Source organism: Salvelinus namaycush, chromosome 19 (assembly GCF_016432855.1).
Source record: "Salvelinus namaycush isolate Seneca chromosome 19, SaNama_1.0, whole genome shotgun sequence".
NCBI classification, from domain to species: domain Eukaryota; kingdom Metazoa; phylum Chordata; class Actinopteri; order Salmoniformes; family Salmonidae; genus Salvelinus; species Salvelinus namaycush.
The window spans coordinates 28,658,481-28,674,037 of NC_052325.1; the positions used below are offsets into that span (position 1 = coordinate 28,658,481).

The 15,557-nt window shown below is 41.4% G+C and overlaps 2 non-coding genes across 2 annotated transcripts; both read right to left on the reverse strand.

Annotated features, from left to right (window-relative positions):
* Window positions 1-14,278: 14,278 nt before the first annotated feature.
* trnal-caa lies at window positions 14,279-14,387 on the reverse strand. The gene is made up of 2 exons: window positions 14,350-14,387; window positions 14,279-14,324 (listed from the first exon to the last, which is right to left on the reverse strand). It is a non-coding gene; the product is annotated as a tRNA-Leu (tRNA).
* A 416-nt stretch (window positions 14,388-14,803) lies between these two features.
* Window positions 14,804-14,912, reverse strand: trnal-caa. The gene is made up of 2 exons: window positions 14,875-14,912; window positions 14,804-14,849 (listed from the first exon to the last, which is right to left on the reverse strand). It is a non-coding gene; the product is annotated as a tRNA-Leu (tRNA).
* Window positions 14,913-15,557: the final 645 nt, after the last annotated feature.

The following is a 15,557-nucleotide window of genomic DNA, read 5'->3' on the forward strand; positions in this document are numbered from 1 at the left end:
TTTTTTTAAGGTATCAGTGACCCACAGATGCATATATGTATTCCCAGTAAAATCCATAGATTAGGGCCTAATTCATTTATTTCAATTGACTGATTTCTCTATATTAACTTTATATGAAATTGTTGCATGTTGCGTACATTTTTTTGTTCAATATACATTTGTATATTTTCTGCTGATAGTTTTCAGTTTTCATTCAGCAAGTACAAGAGAAGTTGTTTTGAAGGAAGTTGAGATATACTGTAACTGTGTTCATAGAAAATCTCTCTATGTGTGTGCATGTGGTCAGTCGTGGTGGCACTGCCTCCCCTCTACGGAGGGACACTGTCCCGACATCACCTTATCTAAGCCCACCACACAGACACTGCACTGAGACAGAAAGCAGCGGGAATAAAGGCAGATATGGCAGTCCTCTCATGATGATGATGATGAAGGACACTATAAGAGTAATGAAGTACCAGGGAGCGACTCAAACAGGCAGCAGGACCCCTCTCTGCTGTTCCCAGGTGATGACCAATATCCCCTTACTAGAAGTAGCCCCGTTATCTCCCACAAGAAGAAGTCCTTATCATGGCATGGGGATACAGGGCTGTCTGTGTCGCCCCCTACTATTGAGACACCTCTCGGTCTTAGTAGTGACCCCCCATCAACATTTGACCGATATCACCTTCATCTTAATGAGCCCCCAACACTGGCAGCAGAGAAGTCAACTGGTGGTGTAGAGGCACAGTCAAATAAGCCACGCTGTGTCTCCCTCTTGGCCAACCTGAACGACCTGCTTACCAGCAGGCTCCATGTTCCTTCAGGGGTCCCCATGGGCCAGAGCTTGGGGGGCCCTGAAGGGAACAATTGTGGACGGGTATCCAACTCGGATGCCCATCCACAATTAGGTAACCTTTTCAGCTGTCCTGATATGGCAGACTTTATACATCTTTACAGATACAGACTGGTGTACTGTATGTGAAATAGCTTATGAAAAGAAGGGAGAACACCCACACACATTGTGCTATGAAGTTTTCAGTGCCTATCAAGGATAAACGGTCAAGTGATATTACACACTGCTCCGCAGACATCTTCAAGTCTGGCTGTTATCTGGACAAGGTAATAGACCACTCCAGGTAGTGTTTCCATATTGTGTGTTATAACTGGTCCTTACAACCCTTTTCCCACCCTCTCTAAAAAATATATGCTTATTAATTATTTGTGAAGCATATAAGTCTCTGTGTGACATTATGCTTCATGCCTGGTGTGTAGGAGAATGCTAATTTCATAGTGGTGGACATGGTGCTGTAGGCCTTGGAGGGGGTCTGAGTCAGAAGAGCTGTGGGGCACTGGGGAACCATACAGGGACTCAGGGGCCAAAACCTGCATCCACCCCCCGAAGACACACTCTGTTGTGTCCACTGACACTGGATATGAAGTGGGATGGAAGAGGGGTTATTAAAGTTGAAATTAAGATAGGCAAGATTTTTTTTTAAATGTAATACTCTTGTATGAATTTTTTTCATTGTCAACTTCTCTTATTAACTATTGTTATTTATGTGTAGTAAAATTATGCAAAGTCAACCAACCAACCCAGTCATATCAGATATGTGGTCATAGAGGATGTGGAGAGGAAGCCATTTAGGGGTGTGGGAAACAAAGCCATGACAGAGAAGGATGTGTCAGTGGGACCATGTGAGAGAAGAGTGTTCTCTGAGTTAATGTGGTTCATATCACATGTTTGTATTATGTGATGGGGATGTACTATATTATGGGGCAGACAATAGATAAATAACCAGGAGCACTAACATGTCCTTTAAAAGTCAAAACAAACAAACAGTTACAAACCCATCACACATCTGATTAACCATGATAATATTCCTCATAGTCATCATACAACAGCCTAAAATAGCATTCCTATTCATCTTGTCTTTTTTTAAATTATTATTTATTTTATTAACCCATCCACCAACCCCATCTTCAGAGGACAAAAATAACTTTTTTGTTACGTATACGCTACATACATTTTACACATAAAATGTTACATACTACATACATGGTACTTTTATATACAGCATTCACGTGACATACATATATATATACAGTCGTGGCCAAAAGTTTTGAGAATGACACAAATATTAATTTTCACAAAGTCTGCTGCCTCAGTTTGTATGATGGCAATTTGCATATACTCCAGAATGTTATGAAGAGTGATCAGATGAATTGCAATTAATTGCAAAGTCCCTCTTTGCCATGCAAATGAACTGAATCCCCCAAAAACATTTCCACTGCATTTCAGGCCTGCCACAAAAGGACCAGCTGACATCATGTCAGTGATTCTCTCGTTAACACAGATGTGAGTGTTGACGAGGACAAGGCTGGAGATCACTCTGTTATGATGATTGAGTTCGAATAACAGACTGAAAGGTTCAAAAGGAGGGTGGTGCTTGGAATCATTGTTCTTCCTCTGTCAATCACGGTTACCTGCAAGGAAACACGTGCCGTCATCAATGCTTTGCACAAAAAGGGTTTCACAGGCAAGGATATTGCTGCCAGTAGGATTGCACCACTTATCGGATCATCAAGAACTTCAGGGAGAGCGGTTCAATTGTTGTGAAGAAGGCTCCAGGGTGCCCAAGAAAGTCCAGCAAGCGCCAGGACCGTCTCCTAAAGTTGATTCAGCTGCGGGATCAGGGCACCACCAGTACAGAGCTTGCTCAGGAATGGCAGGAGGCAGGTGTGAGTGCATCTGCACGCCCAGTGAGGCAAAGACTTTTGAAGGATGGCCTGGTGTCAAGAAGGGCAGCAAAGAAGCCACTTCTCTCCAGGAAAAATATCAGGGACAGACTGATATTCTGCAAAAGGTACAGGGATTGGACTGCTGAAGACTGGGGTAAAGTAATTTTCTCTGATGAATCCCCTTTCCGATTGTTTGGGGCATCCGGAAAAAAGCTTGTCCGGAGAAGACAAGGTGAGGGCTACCATCAGTCCTGTGTCATGCCAGAAAACAGTAAAGCATCCTGAGACCATTCATGTGTAGGGTTGCTTCTCAGCCAAGGGAGTGTGCTCACTCACAATTTTGCCTAAGAACACAGCCATTAATAAAGAATGGTACCAACACATCCTCCGAGAGCAACTTCTCCCAACCATCCAGAAACAGTTTGGTGATGAACAATGCCTTTTCCAGCATGATGGAGCACCTTGCCATAAGGCAAAAGTGATAACTAAGTGGCTCGGGGAACAAAACATCGATATTTTGGGTCCATGGCCAGGAAACTCCCCAGACCTTAATCCCATTGAGAACTTGTGGTCAATCCTCAAGAGGCGGGTGGACAAACAAAAACTCACAAATTCTGACAAACTCCAAGCATTGATTATGCAAGAATGGGCTGCCATCAGTCAGGATGTGGCCCAGAAGTTAATTGACAGCATGCCAGAGCGGATTGCAGAGGTCTTGAAAAAGATTCCATAGAAACATCTGACAAAAATATCTAAAGACACTGAAGCAGCAAACTTTGTGAAAATTAATATTTGTGTCATTCTCAAAACGTTTGGCCACGACTATCAACAAAAGTATGTGGACACCCCTTCAAAATAGTGGATTCGGCTATTTCAGCCACACTAACTGCTGACAGGTGTATAAAATCAAGCACACATCCATGCAATCTCCATAGACAAAAATTGGCAATATAATGGCCTTACTGAAGAGCTCAGTGACGTTCAATGTGGCACCGTCATAGGATACCACCTTTCCAACAAGTTAGTTTGTTAAATTTATGCTCTGCTAGAACTGCCCCGGTCAACTGTAAGTGTTGTTATTGTGAAGTGGAAATGTCTAGGAGTAACAAGGGCTCAGCTACAAAGTGGTAGGCCACAGAAGCTCACAGAACGGGACTGCCGAGTGCTGAAGCGCATAGCGCATAAAATCGTATGTCCTCGGTTGCAACAAGTTCCAAACTGCCTCTATAAGCAATTTCAGCACAAGAACTGTTCGTCGGGAGCTTCATGTAATGGATTTCCATGGCCGAGCAGCCGCACATGTCACGGCCGTCAAAGGAAGTGGACCAAAGCACAGTGTGGTGAGCGTACATGATCCTTTTATTATAGAAAATGACGCCAACAAAACAACAAACGAAGAAAACAACCGTGAAGCTCACAAGGGCTAAGTGCCACAAACACAAGTCAACTTCCCACACAGAAAGGAGGGAAAAGGTCTACCTAAGTATGGTTCCCAATCAGAGACAACGATAGACAGCTGTCCCTGATTGAGAACCATACCCGGTCAAAACAAAGAAATACAAAAACATAGAAAATAGAACATAGAATGCCCACCCAAATCACACCCTGACTAAACCCAAAATAGAGACATAAAAAGCTCTCTAAGGTCAGGGCGTGACAGCACACAAGCCTAAGATCTCCATGCACAATGCTAAGAATCAGCTGGCTGCAGTGGAAACGCATTCTCTGGAGTGATGAGTCCCGCTTCACCATCTGGCAGATCAACAAACGAATCTGGGTTCGACCTGCCCGAATGCATAGTGCCAACTGTAAAGTTTGGTGGAGGAGTGTCATGAGAATTTTCAATCACAATGATAATAACTAACAATCAATAGCTTTGACCAATCCCCAAGGTTTGTAAGACCATGTGTTTAATAATAATTAGGCAAAGACTCAGTTTATGCAAAAGGTTAGTACAGTTTATTCATGAGAACGTTCTAAGGTCAAGAATGCAAACACAGTCTTTATAACACAAACAAACAAGTTCAAATCTTAAGCTACGCCTTTCTCAGACAGTCTGTGTTTTTCCACTAAACAGATACATTGTTTCTTTAATCTGCAACATGTTTCATAATTTTCTGCAAGACTAACAGTTTCTCCCCTCCACAGGTGGAGACAGAATGTCCTGTTAGGAACACAGTAGTACAACTTGTCTGTCGATAGCTCCTCTTATCATTTGTTTCACACTTGCACCCTGCTTACATACTAAAAAGGAACAAACGGTCCTTGTTCTAATTCTGACTAAAACTACACACATCATCAGATTATAGTTTTATGATTCTAATAAATTTCATACAATTATATGGTTTCAGGGTGGAATATTTTAATCATTACCATTAAGCATATAATTCCCTTATCAAGGAGGAATAATGGTCTGGGGCTGTTTTTCATGGTTCAGGATAGGCCCCTTACTTCCAGTGAAGGGAAATATTAACGCTCCAGCATACAATGACATTCTCGACAATTCTGTGCTTCCGACTTTCTGGCAACAGTTTGGGGAAGGCCCTTTAACAATGCCCCCGTGTACAAAGCGAGGTCCATACAGAAATGGTTTGTTGAGATTGGTGTGGAAGAACTTTACTGGCCTGCACAGAGCCGACCTTAACCCCATCGAACATCTTCGGGATGAATTGGAATGCCGACTGTGAGGCAGGCCTAATCGCCCAACATCAGTGCCCGACCTCACTAATGCCCTTCTGGCAGAATGGAAGCAAGTCCCCGCAGAAATGTTCCAACATCTAGTGGAAAGCCTTCCCAGAAGAGTGGAGGCTGTTATAGCAGAAAAGGAGGGAACAATTCCATATTAATAATACCCATGATTTTGGAATGAGGTGTTCGATAAACAGGTGTCCACATACTGTTGGTCATGTAGTATATTTTTCAGCCGTGCTGTGATGTTTTACATGTATTTTGAACCCTTCTATTCCCAAGGTATCCACAGATTGTGAGCTAATGATGAAAACCTTTCCTACAAGTATTATTATATTGTTGATTGACTGACTATGGCTTTCCAAATCGCCCTACTGATTTCATCTTGAGTCTTGTATCCACCCCCTCATGTCCATACTAAGTTCCCTGCGTTCTCCCATAATGCTGTGCTCTGCGGAGGGCCTTGCACAGCAGTTAGTGTGTGGCTTCAGGAAACAGTAGTTTCCCAGACAGGAGCTGAAACAACCATCAGAGCATCAGGACCTAGCTGCAGGAAGTGAGAATCACAACAAAATGCCCCCCCTGCTGTCAAACACACAAATCAAAGGCCCATTTTAACAGAGTTATTTACAATCAAATCAAATCAAATGTTATTGCTCACATACACATATTTGGCAGATGTTACTGCGGATGTAGCAAAATGCATGTGTTCCTAGCTCCAACAGTGCAGTAATATCTAACAATATACAACGTTACACACAAATCTAAAAAAGTTAAACAATGGAATTAGGAAATATAGAAATATTAGGACAAGCAATGTCGGAGTCCTGAGTATAAATAAATATATATATATACAGTCATATATGTACAAGTAAAAAATTTGGACACACCTACTCATTCAAGGGTTTTTCTTTATTTTTATATTTTCTACATTGTAGAGTAATAGTGAAGACATCAAAACTATGAAATAACACACATGGAATCATGTAGTAACCAAAAAAGTGTTAAACAAATCAAAATATATTTTAGATTCTTCAAAGTAGCCACCCTTTGCCTTGAGGACAGCTTTGTACACTTGGCATTCTCTCATACCTCTTCACCTAGAATGCTTTTCCAACAGTCTTGAAGGAGTTCCCACATATGCTGAGCACTTGTTTGCTGCTTTTCCTTCACTCTGCGGTCCAACTCATCCCAAACTATCTCAATTGGATTGAGCTCGGGTGATTGTGGAGGCCAGGTCATCTGATACAGCACTCAATCATTCTCCTTCTTGGTCAAATAGCCCTTACACAGCCTGGAGGTGTGTTGGGTCATTGTCTTGTTGAAAAACAAATGATAGTCCCACTAAGCGCAAACCAGATGGGATGGTGTATCGGTGCAGAATGCTGTGGTAGCCACTGTCATGACTGACCTGTGAGGATCAGAATGGGTCAGATCCGACTGGCGGGGGTTGACAGTAACAAGGTCTCTCTCTCTCCCACAGAAGGGGATGGAGCTGCTGGATGGTCAACAGTTCACACCCTGTTGTAAATTACAGGAGAAGGATGCTTTCTTTCCCCCCTCCAGTATTTAACCCAAGGAATGTTCTTTGTTAACAGACTTTTCCTGACTAAATTTTAACACGGTCAAATGTGAATACTGGAACAATAATGATTTATTTATTACTTTATTATATATATTATATATATATTTTTTTTCCTTCCCCTTTTTCTCCCTAATTTTGTGGTATCCAATTGGTAGTTACAGTCTTGTCTCATCGATGCAACTCCCGTACGGCCTCGGGAGAGGCGAAGGTCGAGAGCCATCCATCCCCCAAAACACAACCAAACTAAGCCGCACTGCTTCTTGACACAATGCCCACTTAACCCGGAAGCCAGCTGCACCAATGTCTCGGAGGAAACACCGTACACCTGACGACCGTGTCAGCGTCCACTGCGCCCTGCCCGCCACAGGAGTCACTAGTCCACGATGGGACAAGGACATCCCTGCCGTCCAAATCCTCCGCGAACCCGGACGACACTGGGCCAATTGTGCGCCGCCCCATCGGTCTCCTGGTCACGGCCGGCTGCGACAGAGCCTGGACTCGAATCCAGAATCTCTAGTGACACAGCTAACACAGTGATGCATTGCCTTAGACCACTGTGCCACTCAGGAGGCCCGGAACAATAATTCTAACATAAGAATGTGGGGAATGGTCAGTGGGGAGCTGTAGAAAGCTGATGTCATATTGGTTTTCATTTTGTGATGTCATAAAAAAATGTATGGACAAAATACTGTTACTTGGAAAGTATATACCCTTTATCTGTCAAGTTTCTATCCAATAAGTTGTGCATATGATATGAAAAATAATGGAAGTATTTTTGTTAAGATAGGAATGTGATTTTAGGAGACAAAGAGATAACTTCCAATCATATCCTTTCACATTAAGTAGCCACACCCCGAGTGAGGTCAGAAGAGCGTGTCAGCCTGATGGAACTGTCCTTTTCTACCAGAGTGCTTAAAAGGACTGGCTAAGAATGAACATTGTAGACCAGGAAAGAAGAGGAGTTGCAGCCCACGTCTAAAGTGGTTTAAATGCTGAATCTTGAATAATCAACACGAGGTGTAGGCGAGAAGCTCATCCTCCAGGCAATCACTGGTACGGCTGATTAGCTGTCCTAAGTCAGATATCGAGAAAAGTGAATTTAAGTGAGACTATCCTGCTACGCTCATCACCAATGGGAACATCGACATAGCTTGCTCTCTTCCAGACTGAACAACAGCAGAAGAGACGGGTCCAGACCCTTCCGGACAATCAGCGACAGAAATAAACAGCGAACAAAAGAACTCACACGTAAATGCATTAATGATTAATGAACGGGCGGTGGTTTGTGTGCAAACTATATGATTAATGTTGTGTCTTGACTATCATTAATGTGTTTGACTGTTATTTTATAAAATAATTACATACCACGTTCAATTATTACGCAATTAAATTAATCATATAACAAATAATTAAGTAGTAATCTGGGGAACCACAGGAAAAGTTATTTAACGAGTTACTATCGCCCGACTATACTCTAAAGATATAAATATATTTTACATCAGTCACAGTCACAAAACTCTTGGATATCTGCACGAACCCTAGCATAAATGATGAATCAGCGATACACAAATTGGCTTCATTATTTATTTACTAACTAAACTAAATAATCACACAGAATTACATAAACACACAAATAGGATAGCTTACACATTGATTACTAACATGATGCAATGAAAAGTCCCTAGTGGACTAAACCAATATTTTGGCTTGTTACACAAATGGCAGATTCAAAAGAGAGGGAAAGGGAGAGGGAAAGGAATTCCACTAACATACATATAGCTGATAACTATGCTCATGGAAATGTGAATACTTTGCACATGAACGGCCGTGCATTCGAAATAATTGCAATGTATATATTTACGCGTGTATGTCTTTGCTGTCTCTCTGTTGAAAACACTCAATCCATCTACGGGGAGTAATCGACAGAAAGTCTCTGGTTGTGTAAGTCTCTGGTTGTCCACCAGAGATCACCATGTCTTTTGTAGTCGTAGCTTCTTGGTTTTGGAGTGTCTGTGAGAATGGATCTTCAAGAGGAAGTGTTCGTTAGAATGGATCTTTCAACGTACCACAACGTACCACTCTCGGCAGAGTTTACTAGACTAAAGTACTTAAACAGCTGCAGACTGAATGTTCCTGTGTAGTCATCTTCTTTCAGAGTTTCTAATCATTTCAACATGCAGCCACGCTCCATGTTTTTCTGGTCTCATAGAGTCTGACCATTCGTGACATCCGGTTCAACACCGTCCGCCTGCTTGGTCTGATCTTGTAGTTTTCTTAACCATTTGTAACGTATTCAGCAGGCGCTGTAACGATTGTCTATTTCCCACCCAACTCACGCCCTGACCATACTAAATAAATACAAGACAAGGGAAACCATGTCAGGAACGTGACAGGCGCTGCATGTAACTGGTCTATAGAGAATTCTTCAGTGGGTCCTTTAAAAAACTTGGGGAAAAAGAGCGTTCCATTATGTTTGGCATAAAGTCTGTGCTCACGTGGGCATGGTTACTGACTGGATAAACTTTACATGAAAAAACAGTTTCTCATTTAGAAGGCCAAGATCACATTTCATCTTCTCACAAATAGTTTCGTATTTAATCCTATAAATTCCACAACATTTGGATGTAAACCTGATAAATGGGAAATATACACATTCAGAGATTCAGTTATGTTGTTATACCGTCCTTAATGAGATCCCAAAACAACAACTGATCTGACATAATTGTTCTTTAAGTACCCGCGGACCATTCCAACTGTTAGATTACAGAAATATTGTTTCATTATTCAACCTTTTGATGTTGTAGTTTTGGCAGGAGGAGTCTCCTTGTAACAAAAGGTTTCTTTCCCAACCATCCTGCAGAGTTTCTACAAGGTATTTACGACCTTCATAAAATGACCAACTTCACCCCTCTCGCCCTCTGCAGGGGAGAAAGCGAGAGCACTGTAGAGCGGACTCACTGTAACCTGATCCTTCGTATCCTCACAGGAGAGTTGTGACATTAATGTGAGAATAGTTCTAAAATGTATCCATGATGTCTCTCTCTCTCTCTCTCTCTCTCTCTCTCTCTCTATGTCATTACGTAAAAAGCCATATTGTGTCAGTCCGCTAGGGACATTTGTCTCATGTAGTAAGTGTGTATGTTTATTCTGTGTTATTATTTAGTTAGCTAGTAAATAAATAATTAAACCAATTGGTGTAGTACTGAATCATGAGTAAGGCTGTTTTTTTTGCAGACTGTTCAGAATGATGACATGATAAGAGGTAATGATTAATACGTTGACTGTTTTATGGATGTGATAGGTAAAGACTTTGAGAGTTTAATTCGGGAGATGGTAACTTCTTCCGTGGTGCCCCAAATCCTAATGAGTTAATTGTTACATGATTAATTTAATCGGGTAACAATTAAACATATTTAGTTGAATAAATAAACAAGTCATCAGATTAATGAAAGTAAAGTCATGACACCATGCTGGTTAAATGTGCCTTGATTTCTAAATAAATTACCGACAGTGTCACCAGCAAAGCATCCCCACACCATCACAAAGCACCCCCACACCATCCTTCTCTATGCTTCATGATGGGAACCACACATGCGGAGAAAATCCGTTCACCTACTCCGCATCTCACAAAGACACGGCGGTTGGAACCAAAAATATAACATTTGGACTCATCAGACCATATTGGCACCGGTCTCATGTCCATTACTCGTGTTTCTTGGCCCAAGCAAGTCTCTTCTTATTTTTGGTGTCCTTTAGTAGTGGTTTCTTTGCAGCAATTCAACCATGAAGGCCTGATTCACGCAGTCTACCCTTAACAGTTGATGTTGAGATGGGTCTGTTACTTGAACTCTGTGAAGCATTTATTTGGGATGCAATTTCCAAGGCTGGTAACTTTAATGAACTTATCCTCTGCAGCAGAGGTAACTCTGGGTCTTCCTTTCCTGTGGTGGTCCTCATGAGAGCCAGTTTCATCATAGCGTTTGATGGTTTTTACGACTGCACTTGAAGAAACTTTCAAAGGTCTTGAAATTTTCCGTACTGACTGACCTTTATGTCTTAAAGTAATGATGGACTGTCGTTTCTCTTTGCTTATTTTATTTTATTTCATCTTTATTTAACCAGGTAGGCTAGTTGAGAACAAGTTCTCATTTGCAACTGCGATCTGACAATTTGAGTGGTTCTTGCCATAATATGGACTTTGTCTTTTACCAAATAGGGCTATCTTCTGTTAACCACTCCTACCTTGTCACAACACAACTGATTGGCTCCAACGCATTAAGAAGGAAATAAATGTAGAATGGGTTAAATGTAGAAAATAGTAAAAATAAAGAAAAACCCTTGAATGAGTAGGTGTGTCCAAACTTTAAACTGGTATGATACAATGCCTTCAGAAATTATTCAGACCCCTTGACTTTTTCCAAATTTTGTTAGGTTACAGTCTTATTCTAAAATTAATTAATTTGTTTTTCTCCTCGTCAATCGACACACAATACCTATAATGACAAAGCAAAAAGGTTTAGACATTTTTGCAAATGTATACAAATAAATATCACATTTACATAAGTATTCAGACCCTTTACTCAGTACTTTGTTGATGCACCTTTGGCAGCAACTACAGCCTTGAGTCTTCTTGGGTATGATATGACGCTACAAGCTTGGCACACCTGTATTTGGTTTCTCTCATTCTTCTCTGCTGAACCTCTCAATTTCTGTCCGGTTGGATGGGGAGCGTTGCCTCACAGCTTTTTTCAGGTCTCTCCAGAGATGTTCGATCGGGTTGACGTCCGGGCTCTGGCTGGGCCACTCAAGGACATTCAGAGACTTGTCCCAAAGCCACCCCTGCATTGTTTTGGCTGTGTGCTTAAGGTTGTTGTCCTGTTGGAAGGTGAACCTTTGCCCCAGTTTGAGGCCCTGAGCGCTCTGGAGCAGGTTTTCATTAACGATCTCTCTGTACTTTGCTCCGTTCATCTTTCCCTCGATCCTGACAAGTTTCCCAGTCTCTGCCCTTGAAAAACATCCCCACAGCATGATGCTGCCACCACCATACTTCACCGTAGGGATGGTGCAGGGTTTTCTCCAGACATGACACTGCATTCAGGCTAAAGAGTTCAATCTTGGTTTCATCAGACCAGAGAATCTTGTTTCTCATGGACTGAGAGTCTTTAGGTGCCTTTTGGTAAACTTTTGGTAAAGCTGGCTGTCATGTGTCTTTTTACTGAGGAATGGCTTCTGTCTGGCCACTCTACCATAAAGGCCTGATTGGTGTAGTGCTGCAGAGATGGTTGTCTTTCTGGAAGGTTCTCCCATCTCCACAGAGGAACTCTAGAGCTCTCTCAGAGTGACCATCGGGCTCTTTGTCACCTCCATGACCAAGGCCCTTCTCCCCTGATTGGTCAGTTTGGCCGGGCGGCCAGCTCTAGGAAGAGTTTTGGTGGTTCTAAACTTCTTCCATTTAAGAATGATGGAGGCCACTGTGTTCTTGGGGACCTTCAATGCTGCAGAAATGTTTTGGTACCCTTCCCCAGATCTGTGCCTCAACACAATCCTGTCTTGGAGCTCTACAGACAATACCTTTGACCTCGTGGTTTGGTTTTTGCTCTGACATGCATTGTCAACTGTGTGACCTTATATGGACAGGTGTGTGCCTTTCCAAATCATGTCCAATCAATTCAATTTACCCCAGGTGGACTCCAATGAAGTTGTAGAAACATCTCAAGGATGATCAATGGAAACAGGATGCACCTGAGCTCAATTTCGAGTCTCATAGAAAAGGGTCTGATTACACATGTAAATAAGGTATTTCTGTTTTTTATAAATTTGCAAACATTTCTAAAAACTGGTTTTCGCTTTATCATTATGGGCTATTGTGTGTAGATTGATGAGGAAAAAAATGTATTTAATACATTTTAGAATAAGGTGGAACGTAACAAAATATGGAAAAAGGGAATGGGTCTGAATACTGAATGCACTGTATGTGATGGGATGTATAGATATTATGGAAAGTATATGGATAGAATATGTAGAATATCTGAACAATACAAAGGATAGAATAGTATATGTACAGCAATAGTTAAATAGGATGGCCTTGACTAGAATACAGTATATCCATATGAAGTATGCTAAACAGTATGAAAACATTATTAAAATGACTAGTGTTCCATTATTAAAGTTACCAGTTGTCCATAACTATGTACTGTACATAGGGCAGCAGCCTCTAAGGTGTGTGGTAGAGTAACCGGGTGGTAGCCAGTAAGGGACAGTGACTAAAGTTCAGGGCAGGGTGCCAGCTAGTGGTGACTATTTAACCATCTGATGGCCTTGAGACAGAAGCTGTTTTTCAGTCTCTCGGTCTCAGCTTTGATGCACCTGTACTGACCTCGCCTTTTGGATGGTAGCGGGGTGAACAGGCCGTGGCTCGGGTGGCTGAGGTCCTTTATGATTTTCTTGACCTTCCTGTGACATTGGGTGCTGTAGATGTCCTGGAGGGCAGGCAGTATGCCCCCGGTGATGCATTGGGCAGACCGCACCACCCTCTGGAGAGTCCTGTGGTTGCATTCGATGCAGTTGACAAACCAGGCGGGGATACAGCCCGACAAGATTTTGGTGTCACACTGACTTCACTGATTATGACTAATCCTACATGGGATGGGCGTGTGCACAAATTGAACATGGTTCTCATTGAGTCATGGTATTACTCCTCTCTGCTCTCTGTAAAGTACATTTGTTCTCTTTATTTCAATGTGAATCAATCTAGAATAACAGTCTGTATATCAATTTTCCTCACAATTCTGTCTCCTGCCCAGGCGGAGGGAGGTTGCTCCCTCCCAGCACCTCCCCTGTATAGGCTGTGGAACTGAAGTAGAGCCCAGTAAATAGACAATTTACATTTTAATTCCCTAAGCATGTCAAATGAAAGAAGCAGGTACTGAGTCAGGTACAGACTCTCCCCATCCTGCCAAAAGCCATCATGGGCGGAAGAGAAAATGCTGTATAGATCTAATACCAGAACAGGTTGTTTAAATCAAACTACTGTAGGATTGTTTTAACCTGTATTCACGTTTCTTAGAATTTTAGAAATAGGGTGCTCTATCTGCTGCTTGGTATCACCCAAACATGGGAACACAGTGACATCTATTGGAAATTTGAGTGAATCACTTCACATTCTAATTCCACATAAACAATTAGTAGTCTACTACTACTAACTAACTTTCACAATTCACAATAAGACATGTGTATTTCTATACTCACCAACTAGCCTATATTAAAAAATGAAAGCGCCAAAACCAATGTCAGAAGTGGGATTCGAACCCACGCCTCCATTCGGAGACCAGAATGCCCTTTCCAGGAAGGATTTTCACCTTGAGTCTGGCGCCTTAGACCGCTCGGCCATCCTGACAACTCTAGGTAGTAGTGACAAAAAAGAGCCTTTCTTCATATGATCGGGTAATGTAGCTAGGTACCATAATTTTCAATTAATTCATAATAAAAAAAATATGATATCGTGAAATGTATAATATCGTTAGTTGGCAATTTCCATTTTGTTAGCAAATCTAGCTAGTTCGCATTTTGTTATGAAATAGCTAGATAACGTTACTGTTGATATTGCAAACATCTCACAGCTAGCGTTAACAATTTGCGCAATGGAAATTATACATAACTTTTCTTGTGAAATGTAGGATTTATGGCTATGCATTGTCAGTGGCTGAACATTATACAAGATATGGCACTTTACCGGCGTTGCTTTGCTCTGAAGGGTTGTGATACATTTTCGTTGTTGCTATTTTTACTAATTTCATCTACCCACAAAAAGTATGTCAGAAGTGGGATTTGAACCCACGCCTCCATTCGGAGACCAGAAACCCCATTACTATGGAAGGTATAACCTTGAGTCTGGCGCCTTAGACCACTCGGCCATCCTGACAACTGAAAAGAGAGGAAGCAACACCATTTATAAAGATACACGTAGCAGTGCTCATTTTATAGGCTTGTTGATGATGTTAACTATTCGGGTAGTTAGTTTCGCTACTGAGTTTACTTTACTATAAACCAAACACTTACCAATATGAACACATTTGTCATTTTTAGCAGTAGTTTAGCAAGGTAAAGAGAGAGTCGTGTTGCACCACGTGACCGTGTGTTTTCACCACCAATTGGACGACGAGTCATTCATTGTTATTGTAAAAAGAGGCGTGTCTTGTCTAGTGTCGTTATGAAATGTTACACTAGCTTAACTCCACTAAAATCAAACGTAGCTAATAGCTATCTACCTAAAGATGTCATTTTACAGAAATGCCGTTTGGCTCGTTAAAGGACTTCAAGAATACATTAATTAAGTGAGTATAGGTATTTGGTAGAAGGCCTATTGTGCATAAATTGAAGGTTGGAATTGTAGATGTTCTGACTGACACTCATGTCTTCACAGAGACTAATTTACAGATAGGGATGGGCAATAATTACAATCACAAAAATGACATAAAGATGAACTAAGAAATACATGTATTTTGTAATGTATTTAATTAAAATACATGTATTTTGTAATGTATTTAATTAAAATACATGTAGATTG